This window comes from Arvicanthis niloticus, chromosome 22 (assembly GCF_011762505.2).
Source record: "Arvicanthis niloticus isolate mArvNil1 chromosome 22, mArvNil1.pat.X, whole genome shotgun sequence".
In the NCBI taxonomy this organism is placed as follows: domain Eukaryota; kingdom Metazoa; phylum Chordata; class Mammalia; order Rodentia; family Muridae; genus Arvicanthis; species Arvicanthis niloticus.
Window position 1 is genome coordinate 7,045,075 of NC_133429.1, and position 11,382 is coordinate 7,056,456.

At 45.4% G+C, this 11,382-nt stretch overlaps 1 long non-coding RNA gene across 2 annotated transcripts; it reads right to left on the minus strand.

Moving 5' to 3' along the window:
- Positions 1 to 3,335: 3,335 nt before the first annotated feature.
- Positions 3,336 to 10,445, minus strand: LOC143435980 (uncharacterized). Of its 2 annotated transcripts, XR_013106251.1 has the most exons (4): positions 9,768 to 10,445; positions 5,490 to 5,574; positions 3,724 to 3,869; positions 3,336 to 3,618 (listed from the first exon to the last, which is right to left on the minus strand). It is a non-coding gene; the product is annotated as an uncharacterized LOC143435980 (long non-coding RNA). The 2 variants fall into 2 exon arrangements; XR_013106250.1 differs by having other exon boundaries at positions 3,336 to 3,869.
- Positions 10,446 to 11,382: the final 937 nt, after the last annotated feature.

Here is an 11,382-nt window from a genome sequence, read left to right on the forward strand (position 1 = left end):
GTGTGTGTGTGTACGTGCGTGCACGTTTTAATGTTTAAAAGGCCAACACCTAAGAACCGAGACGATAAATGTAAAGCAAACTTGGAAAAGCAAACCTTGAGCTGTACACAGGGTAGACAATGAGTATCATTTGGAGAACGGATTTGCATAGTGGGAGAGCAGGAAGTCTGGTAAGCCCAGGACACCTGTCTTGACTGGAAGGGTGTGTGCTGTATATGGAGCTGAGCTTGGAAGAATGGTTGCTGATTGCAAAAGGCCACAAAAGAAGGTCACAAAGCAAGCAGGAGAGTCACTGCTATCCTGGGGAAAACATAGAGAAAATTAAATTTGGGCCAGTGTTCTCTAGTGAAATCATCTACTCTAGACAGTAGAGAACGCCCCTCCGTGGGCTGAATTGCAGGAGCTATAGCAGAAACCTGCTTAGTTCAATGAAACACAGGATTCCTCTGCTTGAAGGACAGAGAGACAGGAGATGATTGTCCTAAGATGTCCAGGACTACCTTGCTTAAAAACCATCTCAGTTCAAGGTGTGATTAAGATTACTGGTGTGTGAATGGAGACCTTCTCCTCTGTCATCTGTGTAAGGAGACAGGCAGGGTGCTGGAATCCAGTCAAGCTCTAGCTTGCAGGCAGGCTGTCTGATCTTTGAGCCATGGCTTTGCCACCAAATTCTGTGACCTTGAGGAGTGGACTTAACACCCCCCCCCCCCCCCGGATTTCAGGGCCACCTTCTCTGTAAAGCACATTTCTAAAGCTTTTTATTATGATATTAATCTGTTCTTAGAGAAAACTGTCATTTATTTGTTAGTGAAAGTCATCAGTGATGTTTAGATTTTTTTTTTTTTTAAGGAGTTACATGTGGAGGCTGAGATGGGAATGGGAGGCTTCTCTGGTTGTCTCCTGTGGTACACTGGGAGAACAGTGGGTGACAGGTTAGAGCAACGGCTCAGTTGATAACATGCTTACCTTACAAGCACACGGACCTGCATTTGGTCCCCAGAACCCATGTTAAAGGCCATTCCAGGACTAGGAAGATGAGTTGATGGATAAGAGCATTTGTTTCACAAGCATGAAGACTTAAGTTCAAGTTCCCAGGACCAGCATAAGAGGGAAGGCATGGCTGCAGGAGAGTGAAACCCCAGTGCAGGCCCGGGCGGGGGCGGGCGGGGAAGGTGGTAAAGAACAGAGATGATTGCTGGGGCTTGGTGGCCGCCTGTTCAGGAGATCAGGTGGAGAGCAGTAAGGCAGAATAGGCAGAATACCTGAAATCTTCTCTGTGCTTAACATGAAAGTACATACAACATACACACACACACACACACACACAGAGAGAGAGAGAGAGAGAGAGAGAGAGAGAGAGAGAGAGAGAGAGAGAGAGAGAGAGATGGGGAAAAACCAGTGGAGATAATATAGTGGTCAAGACTCTTGGATAAACTGTCTTGGGGTCACATTCAGTTCTAGAACCGTCTGTAGAACATGATGTCCCTGAATTTCAGTGACTTCATCTATCAACTGAGATGATGAGAATTGGTTCACCACACTGTGGAGACTGCAGGAGAGATACCATGTGACACTGGTTTCATAGCAAGGCTCTGAGAAGAAAGGGTAGCTAATGCCATTTGCAGAGCCACCGGGGACACGCAGACCTCCACAGAGCTTCACAGAGCTCCTATGTCCAGATTTCAAGGATTGTCTTTCATCGTCGTTTCTGGGAGCTCCTCACACCATATGTGGCTCCCAGACCACAGGCTATGATGTGTTTAACTTTAAAAGGCAGTCAGTGTTCTCTGAAGTAAGCTGTTTGGTTACACCCATAGGAGGAAGGGACCTGCCCGGAGCCATCATGGAAGTAAACCTTGTAGAAATGGGGATTTCTAGAGATTTCCATCCGGCTGACTTTCTGTATGGACACAGCACACATCCCAGGGATGTTCCCTCCATCCCTTCTTCCTTCTTTTCACCCTAAAGTGTGTAGTATGGATGAGGAGCCAGACACATCTCTCCCAGACATGCAGCTCTTCCAGGATGCCTCCAGACACACTCATGCTGCATGGACTAAATTATAAGCTTGTGTTCTAAAAGCCGGTAGTCTTTTTGGTTTCCCACATTGCAGCCAGGATGCCTGAGGAAAGAGCCCCCAGGAATGTCAGTTGCTTCCTCTCTGTTCTGAGATATGGTCCCCAGAAGCGAAGCCACAGGTCCCCAGTGCTTTACAGAATCATGATTCTCCTTCGGAGACCTGGGCCCACTCATCTTCCCATGCAATGTATTAGCAAGCCTTTGTGGTGTTTCCTTCACATGGTACCCAGCACTTCACCCTTCCCCAGAGCTATTCTGCCAATGTGGTCAAAGCTGCTGCACCTAGGTAACTGAAGTAACTCCCAACCTGGCCTTTCTGTTTAAGGATGTGATGTCCTATTGTCTGTTCAGGATGAAAGTCAGCATATCTCCATTAAAGTGCAAGTCACATTGTGTCACACTTCTGTCCCAGCCCCTCCTAGGACTTCATGTAGCCACACTGGCCTCTGCATCCTCAGAATGCCAGGTATCTTACCACCTAGAGACTTTTTGTTTCCCGGTTCCCTTCTTGTTGCCTAGTTAACATTATCTCCTTGATTGTCTTCTTTGATTTTTTTTTTTTTTTAACATTTATTTTCATGTGTGTTGGTGTTTTGCCTGCATGTCTATGTGAGGGTGTCAGATCCTCTGAAACTGGAATTACAGACAGTTGTAAACTGCCATGTGGGTGCCAGGAATTGAACTCAGGTCCTCTGGAAGACTAGACAGTGCTCTTAGCCTCTGAGCTATCTCTCCAGCCCAGACTGTTTTATTTTAAAGGTCTGTTTGTTCTGTATGAACTCCTCTTTCTCTCTCTCTCTCTCTCTCTCTCTCTCTCTCTCTCTCTCTCTGTGTGTGTGTGTGTGTGTGTGTCTGTCTGTCTGTCTCTGTCTCTCTCTCTCGCATCTTTTTCTTATCTGTTTCTTCTCACAAATTTAAGCTCTGAGCTCCATGAGTAAAAATGTTGCTTCACTCATTTGTCTATCCCCAGTGCCTAGAACGATGCCTGGCATATAGTAGGTGCTCAATAACATGATTATCACACTACTAAAATCCCTCTCTGTAAGAGCCAATGAATGGGGAGTGTGCGGTAAAAATGTTATTTATAGGACATGCCTCTGCACTCATGAACTCATAGCAGCTATGGTTACCTGCACAAGATCAAGCTAGCCCAAATACGGGCATAGATGGGGAGGTGCTTTCTAAGCCACTTAATAAGGAACTATTGGCAGTTGGTAGCTGGTTGGGGATGTTTCCCAGGGTCGGGATGGCCCCACACCCATGTACATATGGGCAACATTTATTCGACTCAGTGGGTTTCTTAAAAGGACATGAAATTTCAATGAGAGAATCTACGGGGAGCTGGAGGGCATAAAATCAAAACACTTTTTATTAAATAATCAAAGAATAAATAAATATGTTTTTATGAAGAAGAAAGCTCAATGAATACCAAGATTCATGTCTCTCTGCTTCCTGATTGTGGATACTATGTGGCACAGTTCCATCATGACTTCTTAAACTATCCACCAGAATGAACCCTTCCCGTCAGATATCTGACCTCTGTAACAACAACGACAACAAACCGAGTTAATACGAAGGGATTCCCCTGGGACACACTGGGCTAAATAACTGAATGCATGAGGTACAAGATCAATATATACAAACCTGGGGACTGCAGAGATGGCTCTTGCAGAGGGTCTGAGCTCAGTTCCAGGCACCCATGTTGGGTGACTCATAACTTTGTAACGCCAGCTCCAAGGAGATTCAACTGCCTCTAACCCCAGGGAGCACCTGCAATCATGTCCAGACACCTTCGCAGAGATACATAAAATTTAAAATGATTTTTAAAAACTTTTAAGGGACTGGAATATGGCTCAGTGGTGAGGAGCATGCTCTTTCAGAGGACCCAGGTTTGGCCCCCACATGCAGCTTTCAACCAGCTGTAACACCATGGGATCTGATCTCTTCAGGCACCAGGCATACATACATACATGCATACATATGACATACATATATGTATACACAAACATATACACATACATACATACATACAAAACACTCATATATAGAAAAAAAAATCTAAATTTTAAAATAAATCTTTAAAAGTAATCAACCATATTTATATATACTGCCAGTAAAGAATAAGCTTTCAAAACCAATAAACAAGCAAAGTCCATCTAGGGTCTTCCCTTTGATAATATATGACACCATGCAAATCCATCTATCTAGGGTCTTTGCTTTCATAGATAACTACAGGGAATAATGGGGGAAGGGGGTAAGGAAGCCAGCAAGGGTAACCTCCCAGACCTTCCATGTGATGATGGGGAAACTAGCCAGAGTGCTGATGGCAGTGGGGCAGGTGACCCTGGTGCTGATGGGAGAGAGATGGGTGACCCTGGTGCTGATGGGAGAGGGATGGGTGACTGTGGTGCTGATGGGAGTGGGATGGGTAACCCTGGTGCTGATGGGAGTGGGATGGGTAACCCTGGTGCTGATGGGAGTGGACAGATGCTGCTGCTCATGCTAACCACCATGGCTGTGACAGTGAGAAGCCGAGGGCTGACACAACAGGGCTGAAAGGAAGTTGTAGTGACTAGCCCATGCTGTGCCCTTCCCCCAGCCTTGAGCAAGCCTGAGAGACCTTGCTTACTACAACAGACCAAGTGATAGGATCTAGGTGGAGTTATCTACCTTAGCTGCACAGAACACAGAAGCAGAACTGCCCCTGGGCTTGCCTTGAGACATCGGCCGTGACCTGTGACCTAGAACGGATTATGGATTATCCCACCCATCTATCCCAAACCAACTGATTTAACCTGACATGTAGCCTCCATGAATACTTAAAGCCACTCACTATATACCTGGTGGCTAGACCTTGTGTCTGATCCCTGTCAACCAGCAGTTGGATTAGATAATGGAACATTTCCACTTTCAACTTATTTCCTACATGGCTTGGATAATCATGTTGCTGTTAACTTTTGAACCTTGTGTCTCAAATAGGTAGGTTGCCTTCACACAGGATCGCTCTCAGCAAGCCCAGCTGTTCATCGTGGCAGTTATTCATCGCTACAAAGAATTGCATTGAGTGCATGCTCACAAGTCCTTTGGTCTGAATGTGGTTTTGGTCTAATTGGGAAAGAGTGTGCCAATGATGGCTGGTTAGTCAATGACAGGTAAGAGTGTTCTTGAGCTCCAATAAACCTAAGGCAGAGGCATACATCTTCCTTTAGCCCCCTTCCTACCCTTTGTAGAGCCAACCCTGTTTCCCCAAAGTTGCCCTGATTTGCCATTCTCTCCAGGATTCAGCTGGTTGTTTTTTTTGCCTCCACTCCCAACCCGATTAAAGTGTCCCTTGAACCACACAGCTCCAGCTCCCAGGTAGGCCCTCGCACACACTCATCATGGCCTGTCAGTCATTCCTGTTTACTCACTGCTAGCCACTCCAGAACGAGCCTGTGGCCTCTTCCTTCTTTCATCTCCAGAGCAAAGTAGCTGTCTTATGTGGGGCTTCTATTGCTGCGACAAAACACCAAGACCAAAAAGCAAGTTGGAGAACAAAGGATTTATTAGCTTACACTTCCATTTTGCTGTTCATCACCAAAAGAAGTCAGGACAGGAACCCAAACAGGGCAGGAACCTGGAGGCAGGAGCTGATGCAGAGACCATATAGGAGTACTGCTTACTGGCCTGCTTTCCTATGGCATGCTCAGCTTGCCTTCTTATAGAACGCAGCCTGCCCACAATGGGTTGGACCCTTCCTCATCGATCACTAAGAAAATGACCTACAAACTTGCTTATAGCCTAGTCTTTTGGAAATACTTTATTAATTATTAATTTATTAATACTTTATTAATAAATAAATTATTATTATTTATTAATTAATAAAATACTTTATTAATTCCCTCCTCTCAGATGACTTTAGCTTGTGTCAACTTGACACAAAACTATCTAGCACAGTGGCTCATCTGAATATGAGACATTCAACATAGGATAGATAGAGGGATGAATGGATGTATGTATGTATGGATGGATAGGTGGGTAGATAGATGGATGGGTGAATGAGTGAATGGGTGAATGGGTAGATGGGTATATGGATGGTGGGTGAATGGATGGATGGATAAATGGATGGATGGGTGGGTGGATGGATGGATGGGTGGGTGGGTAAGTGAATGAATAGGTGGGTAGAGGGTGGATAAGTGGGTGGATAGAAGGATAGATGGGTAGATGAGTGGCATATAAGTTTGCCCAAGGTTCTATAAACCACACATCACAGAGTGTCTTGAATGATGAATATTTATTTTCTCCTGGTTCTGGAGGCTAGAAATAAAAAATGAAGGCACCAGAAGATTTGCTTTCTTCTGAGACCCCCTTTCTTGGCTGGTGGATGGTTGCCGTGTCCTCTTCTGATCTTTGCTTTGTGCACATGTGTCTCTTGGGTCCCTCTCTCTTCTTTTGGTAAGGACACTAATCAGGTTAAATCATGATGTATTCTAACAACCCCATTTTCATTTAAACAGCCCTTTAAATATAGTCTCCAATGCAGACACATGGTGAACACTCTTTGTACAGTCGGTGCTTAGGTACTGGAGATACCAGAGGGCTTCGGTGTGTGAATGTAAGAAGATAACTCAGCCCACAACTGATGGACAGATTGATATAACAGTAGATGATCTAGAATACTAACATGGTTTTCAACACCCTCCACTGCCAGGTATTCACCCTTTAAATGAAGAGAAGGTCAGGACTTTGAAAGTCTAGTGGAAGTGAGTATTATATGTAAATGCAATGATTTATAGGAGGTTCAAACAACACATTGTAAATGTGTATTTTTAATTTAACAAAAACTGAATAGAAGAGGTAAGCAGACAGGATGGATTCCTAAGAAGTTAAGGCAGAGAATTAACTATAAATCCTCCCCACACAGGATTTTTATCCTGCCCTGCCTTACTCAAGTACCCACTGTAATCAGCCCACAATAGAAGAGGGATGGGTTAGGGTGTGGGGATCCTGCCTCCATGGCCATCTGAGGTTCTAAGGAGTTTGCCAGCTCTCGGACTCCTGCTACCTGCAAGCTCTTCCTTTGTTCAGATCCTTCTTCCCAGTCCACCAGCCTGGAAGTCCCACTGTTTCCTTCTCTGGGAAAATGTGGTCCCAGAATGCCCTTCTCTTTCCCCAGGTGGGTCCCCCGACCACGTGGGCCTGAGCAAAAGTGGTAAGTGTGTCTGGGTCTGTCTGATCCTGTCTGGAGGACACTGTGTGTGTGTGTGTGTGTGTGTGTGTGTGTGTGTGTGGTTCTGGTTAGTTGTCAAACTTCTCTAAGCCTCAGTTTTCTTCATTTGTAAAGTTGCATGACTATCTCCCAGGACCTGTGAAACATCATAAATATTAAAAGACCCATTGTGGCTGGGCAGTAGGGACACACACATTATCTCTGTGAGTTTGGGGCTAGCCTGGTCTACAAAAAGTTCCAGAACAGCCAAGGCTACACAGACAAACCCCATCTCAAAAACAAAAACCAACAAAAAAGCCCATTGTAATGTTTACACACACACACACACACACACACACACACACACACACACACACACAGTTATGTTATATAGTGCCAATCAAGTAAGTCCAGGCCTCTAGAATTCAGAAACTACCTAAATATATTTGTGTGTGTGTGTGTGTGTGTGTGTGTGTGTGTGTGTGTGTTGTGATGGAGCCTCCCTACACTGGGATTCACAGTCCCTGGGGCGTGGAGTCTTAGTGAAGTATTTGTGAAGTGGCCAGCATACTTTGTTTCAGGATAATGTGTCTTACAGTGAGTTACTCTGTTATCTTATCTCTCCCCCCCAGCTCAGCCCTCTGGGGCTCCACGTTTGCTGAACTATCTTGCTGCTTATCACTGGGTACATATCTCACATACTGAGGAAGCATTTCTTCCATTCAATTCCTATAGAGACTGAGCACATCTGATTGTCTGACCCAGGAGAGGGGATTACAGGAGTAAACAAAACAGTCCGAAGTCCCTGGCTTCTGGTGTTCTTGGGCTAGCAACTGAGCCTAGGCAATAGAACAGCCATCGAATAAGGGGTCCCAGGCAGCACCAAGTGCTAGTTGGGACATGAACAGTGAAAAGGGCAGACTGATGGGTACGGGTATGTGGTCTCTCTGTGTCAGAGAGAGCACATGGAGAAGGTGATGTCTAAGAAAAAGAAAACAAAAGGAAGAAGTATGAGGCTCAGTCAAAAAACTTATCAGGGAACAGGGGCTTCTGGGTAGATAGGAACAAATGCAGAGATCATGTGGTGTATCCAGGAAACCAAAAAGAGACCAGTCTAGCCAGTCTGTGTGAGCAATTCATTTCATAAATATTTACTGTTTATCAACTAGAAGGGAGCCAGGCCTGGCACACAGCTACTCAGCACGTCATCAACATTGTCTTTATGAATTATGGCCACCGTCTCTCTACCAGCAACACAGCACAGTTCCCACATTAGTACTTGGTATTAAGGATTGCTCAGAAACCTGGGGAACTGGATCTCACTGGCTGAGGCCACCATCCCTAACCACCCATGCCTGTTGTCTTGAAGTTCTGCTGCCCCGAAGACTTCTGTGTCCCTACCTGGGTCTTTTGTTCTAAAGATCCTTAGGTCTTAATGCCAGAACTGTATGTATGTGGGGTGAGGACTCCTTCGCTGAGTTTCTATTCTCTCAGACAAGTAGAGGGACTGTAGGATTGAGGCTTCTAATCCCTTTACAGGCCCGAGGCTAGCAGCCGTCTGAGCCTTGGGTCTGGCTTCCATGTCGGCTCTGATGGGCTGGCAGCAGGAAGAGAAGTCTGCTGTCTGAAACTTGGATCTGCCTTCCAGAAGGTTCCTGCACAGAAAGTGATTGACAAGGCAAGGAAATGGACTCCCCAAAACTCTCAACTTTAATGTGCATTATAGTAACTTGGGGACCTGTCCCCATAGAAGAGATGGAGAGTCACTTAATGCCATCTTCAAGTCTCTTGAGGACTTGGTGACTTGGGATAAACCTTGCTCTTTCCTCACAGTGAGGAGTCCGTGTGACTATTTAACTTAAGCCTCTTCAACAAGCCCAGCTAGATCCCCTTATGCTTGCTTCAAGAGCATAAAATATCCTTCATCTTTTGACCTATTTCTTTGATGCCCAGGGAAGGAGTATTGGACAGGAACTCCATTGACAGGGGTTCTCAGACATCCCCTGTAGCTCACGCCCACCCACAAGCATCCAGGGATATCTTAGTCCTCATCTAAAGCCTAGGCTTTAAAGTGTGACCGGAGTGACAGGCAGGAGGAGGATGCTTCTCCTACTGTCCCAATGCTGTCCTCCTACTTTCCTAAAAGACCTCCCCTTCCTGTCTTCCCTCCTCTCTGCCTTCCTCTCCCCCCTCCCTCTTTCCTCTCCCTCATTTCTGGCACCTCACCAGCATCTGTCTCTACCCAACAGAAAGATTAGAGGAAAAGCAGGTTGGGATCCACAGCTGGATCCAATCAGGAGTCAAGGACCACATGTGTGTGATTTCCGGGTCCCTATCCCTCTCTGTCAGCCACACTGCCTTTTGGAGGGATGATCTCCGAGGAACTCTGGTCTGCTATTAATCTCAGCATCAGTATTTGGTGTTAACTTAGAATATTAGGTAGCAGGAAAGCCATTTTTAAATAATGATTTATTGAAGAGATGAGTTCTCAAGTACTTACCAAACAGAAGAGATGTCAATAAATATTTGTCAAAGTACAGAATGAATATCAATGCCATAAAGTGAAGGCTGGTGGATCCCGGGAGAAGGTGTTTTCTCCATCCTTCAGAAATGAGAGTCTTGATTCTGCAGTCTTAAGTGAGGAACTCTCCTCTGTCAGGATGACTTGAGCTGTGTTGCTTTCATAACAGCTGACCTTGGTTCACAGGCCAAGCTGCCCGGGGCTGAGATTATGTTTGTGACTGAACTAAGGTGCCCTGTCACAGAGCCAGGTTCAGCTTCAGCCAAGTATGAATCCGTGGAGCTCTGAAGTCAAAGGGTTAGGATGCTCTGCAGCTGTGAAGCTGAGGCCTGTGTGGAGCTCTGACTTCTCTGTTTCTCTGAGGCAGAAGTGTATCTTCTAAAAAGAAAGAGCCTCTCCAAAGGTATCTGAAGCCTCTAGAACTACAGGTCTCCTAAAACACACCTTCTCTTGCTCATCTGAATATGTGTTAACATAATGTCTTCTCTGGAAATACCTCACATCTCTTCATCCGGAAGTTAGTAGCCAGGCCAGTCTAGCAAGGGTCAAAGGTTTAGCAGAGAGGAAGAGGACAGAATGCATACAGCTGTCAAGAGCTTAGCCAGGTGTTTCATCTTTGCAGTTCCCTCTGACTCATCACACGCCTGCTAGGGAAATAAAATGTTAGTGGTAACAAGGAGATTGACAGAAAGACTCAGAGAGGACCAGCCCAGCAGCAGCTAACAATGGGACTTTGAGGTGTGAACTTTGTGCCAAGCTGGAGGGCTCTTTGCCTGCAATCCTCATGCTCTCTCTAATGGTCCTAAGTGTCCCTTCCCTCCCATGGAGGGCAGGCTGTGTGCCTCCTAAGTCTGTCCCTAAGTTCAGCAATAAACCCAACCCCTCTTGCAACCCTCTGCCTACAGGTTTATCCAGCTTTTTCTCCCATAATTCTCTGTATCAGTAAACAAGAACAAAGTAGTACATGCCCTATTGTGGTCTGACAACCACAATGCCAGACCTGTGAATGGTAGGTCCCCGGGTATTAAGTGTCTCTTAAATGTCAATCCTTGGTTAAGAATTACCAAAATATCAGTTCCTTGAAAAGTTGAAACAGGATTGCAAGTTCGAGGTCCACATAGGTTACAGAGCCAGTCCAAAGTTAGCCTTGCAACAGGAAGACCCTGTCTCAAAATTTAAAATAGTTAAGGACATAGCACAACAATAGATAGAGAATTTTAACTAGCAAACAGAAGGCCCTGAATTCAATCTCTGGTACTACAAAGTAAAAAACAGACAAACAAACAAACTAATGTTGGAACTAGAGAGATGTTTAAAAAGCACTGACAGCTCTCCCAGGGATGCTGGGTTTGATTCTCCATACCCACATGGCAGCTCAGAACTGTCTGCAACTCCAGTTCCAGGGAGTGTGATGAGCTCTCCTGCCTCTGAAGATGCAGTACACACATATGGAGCACAGACACACACAGTCAAAATGCCTATACACATAAACCAAGATGATATTTTTTGTTTTGTTTTGTTTTTATTGGTTTTTTTTTAACTTTTTTTTTCCAAGCCAGGGTTTCCCTGTGTAGCCCTGGCTATCCTGGAACTC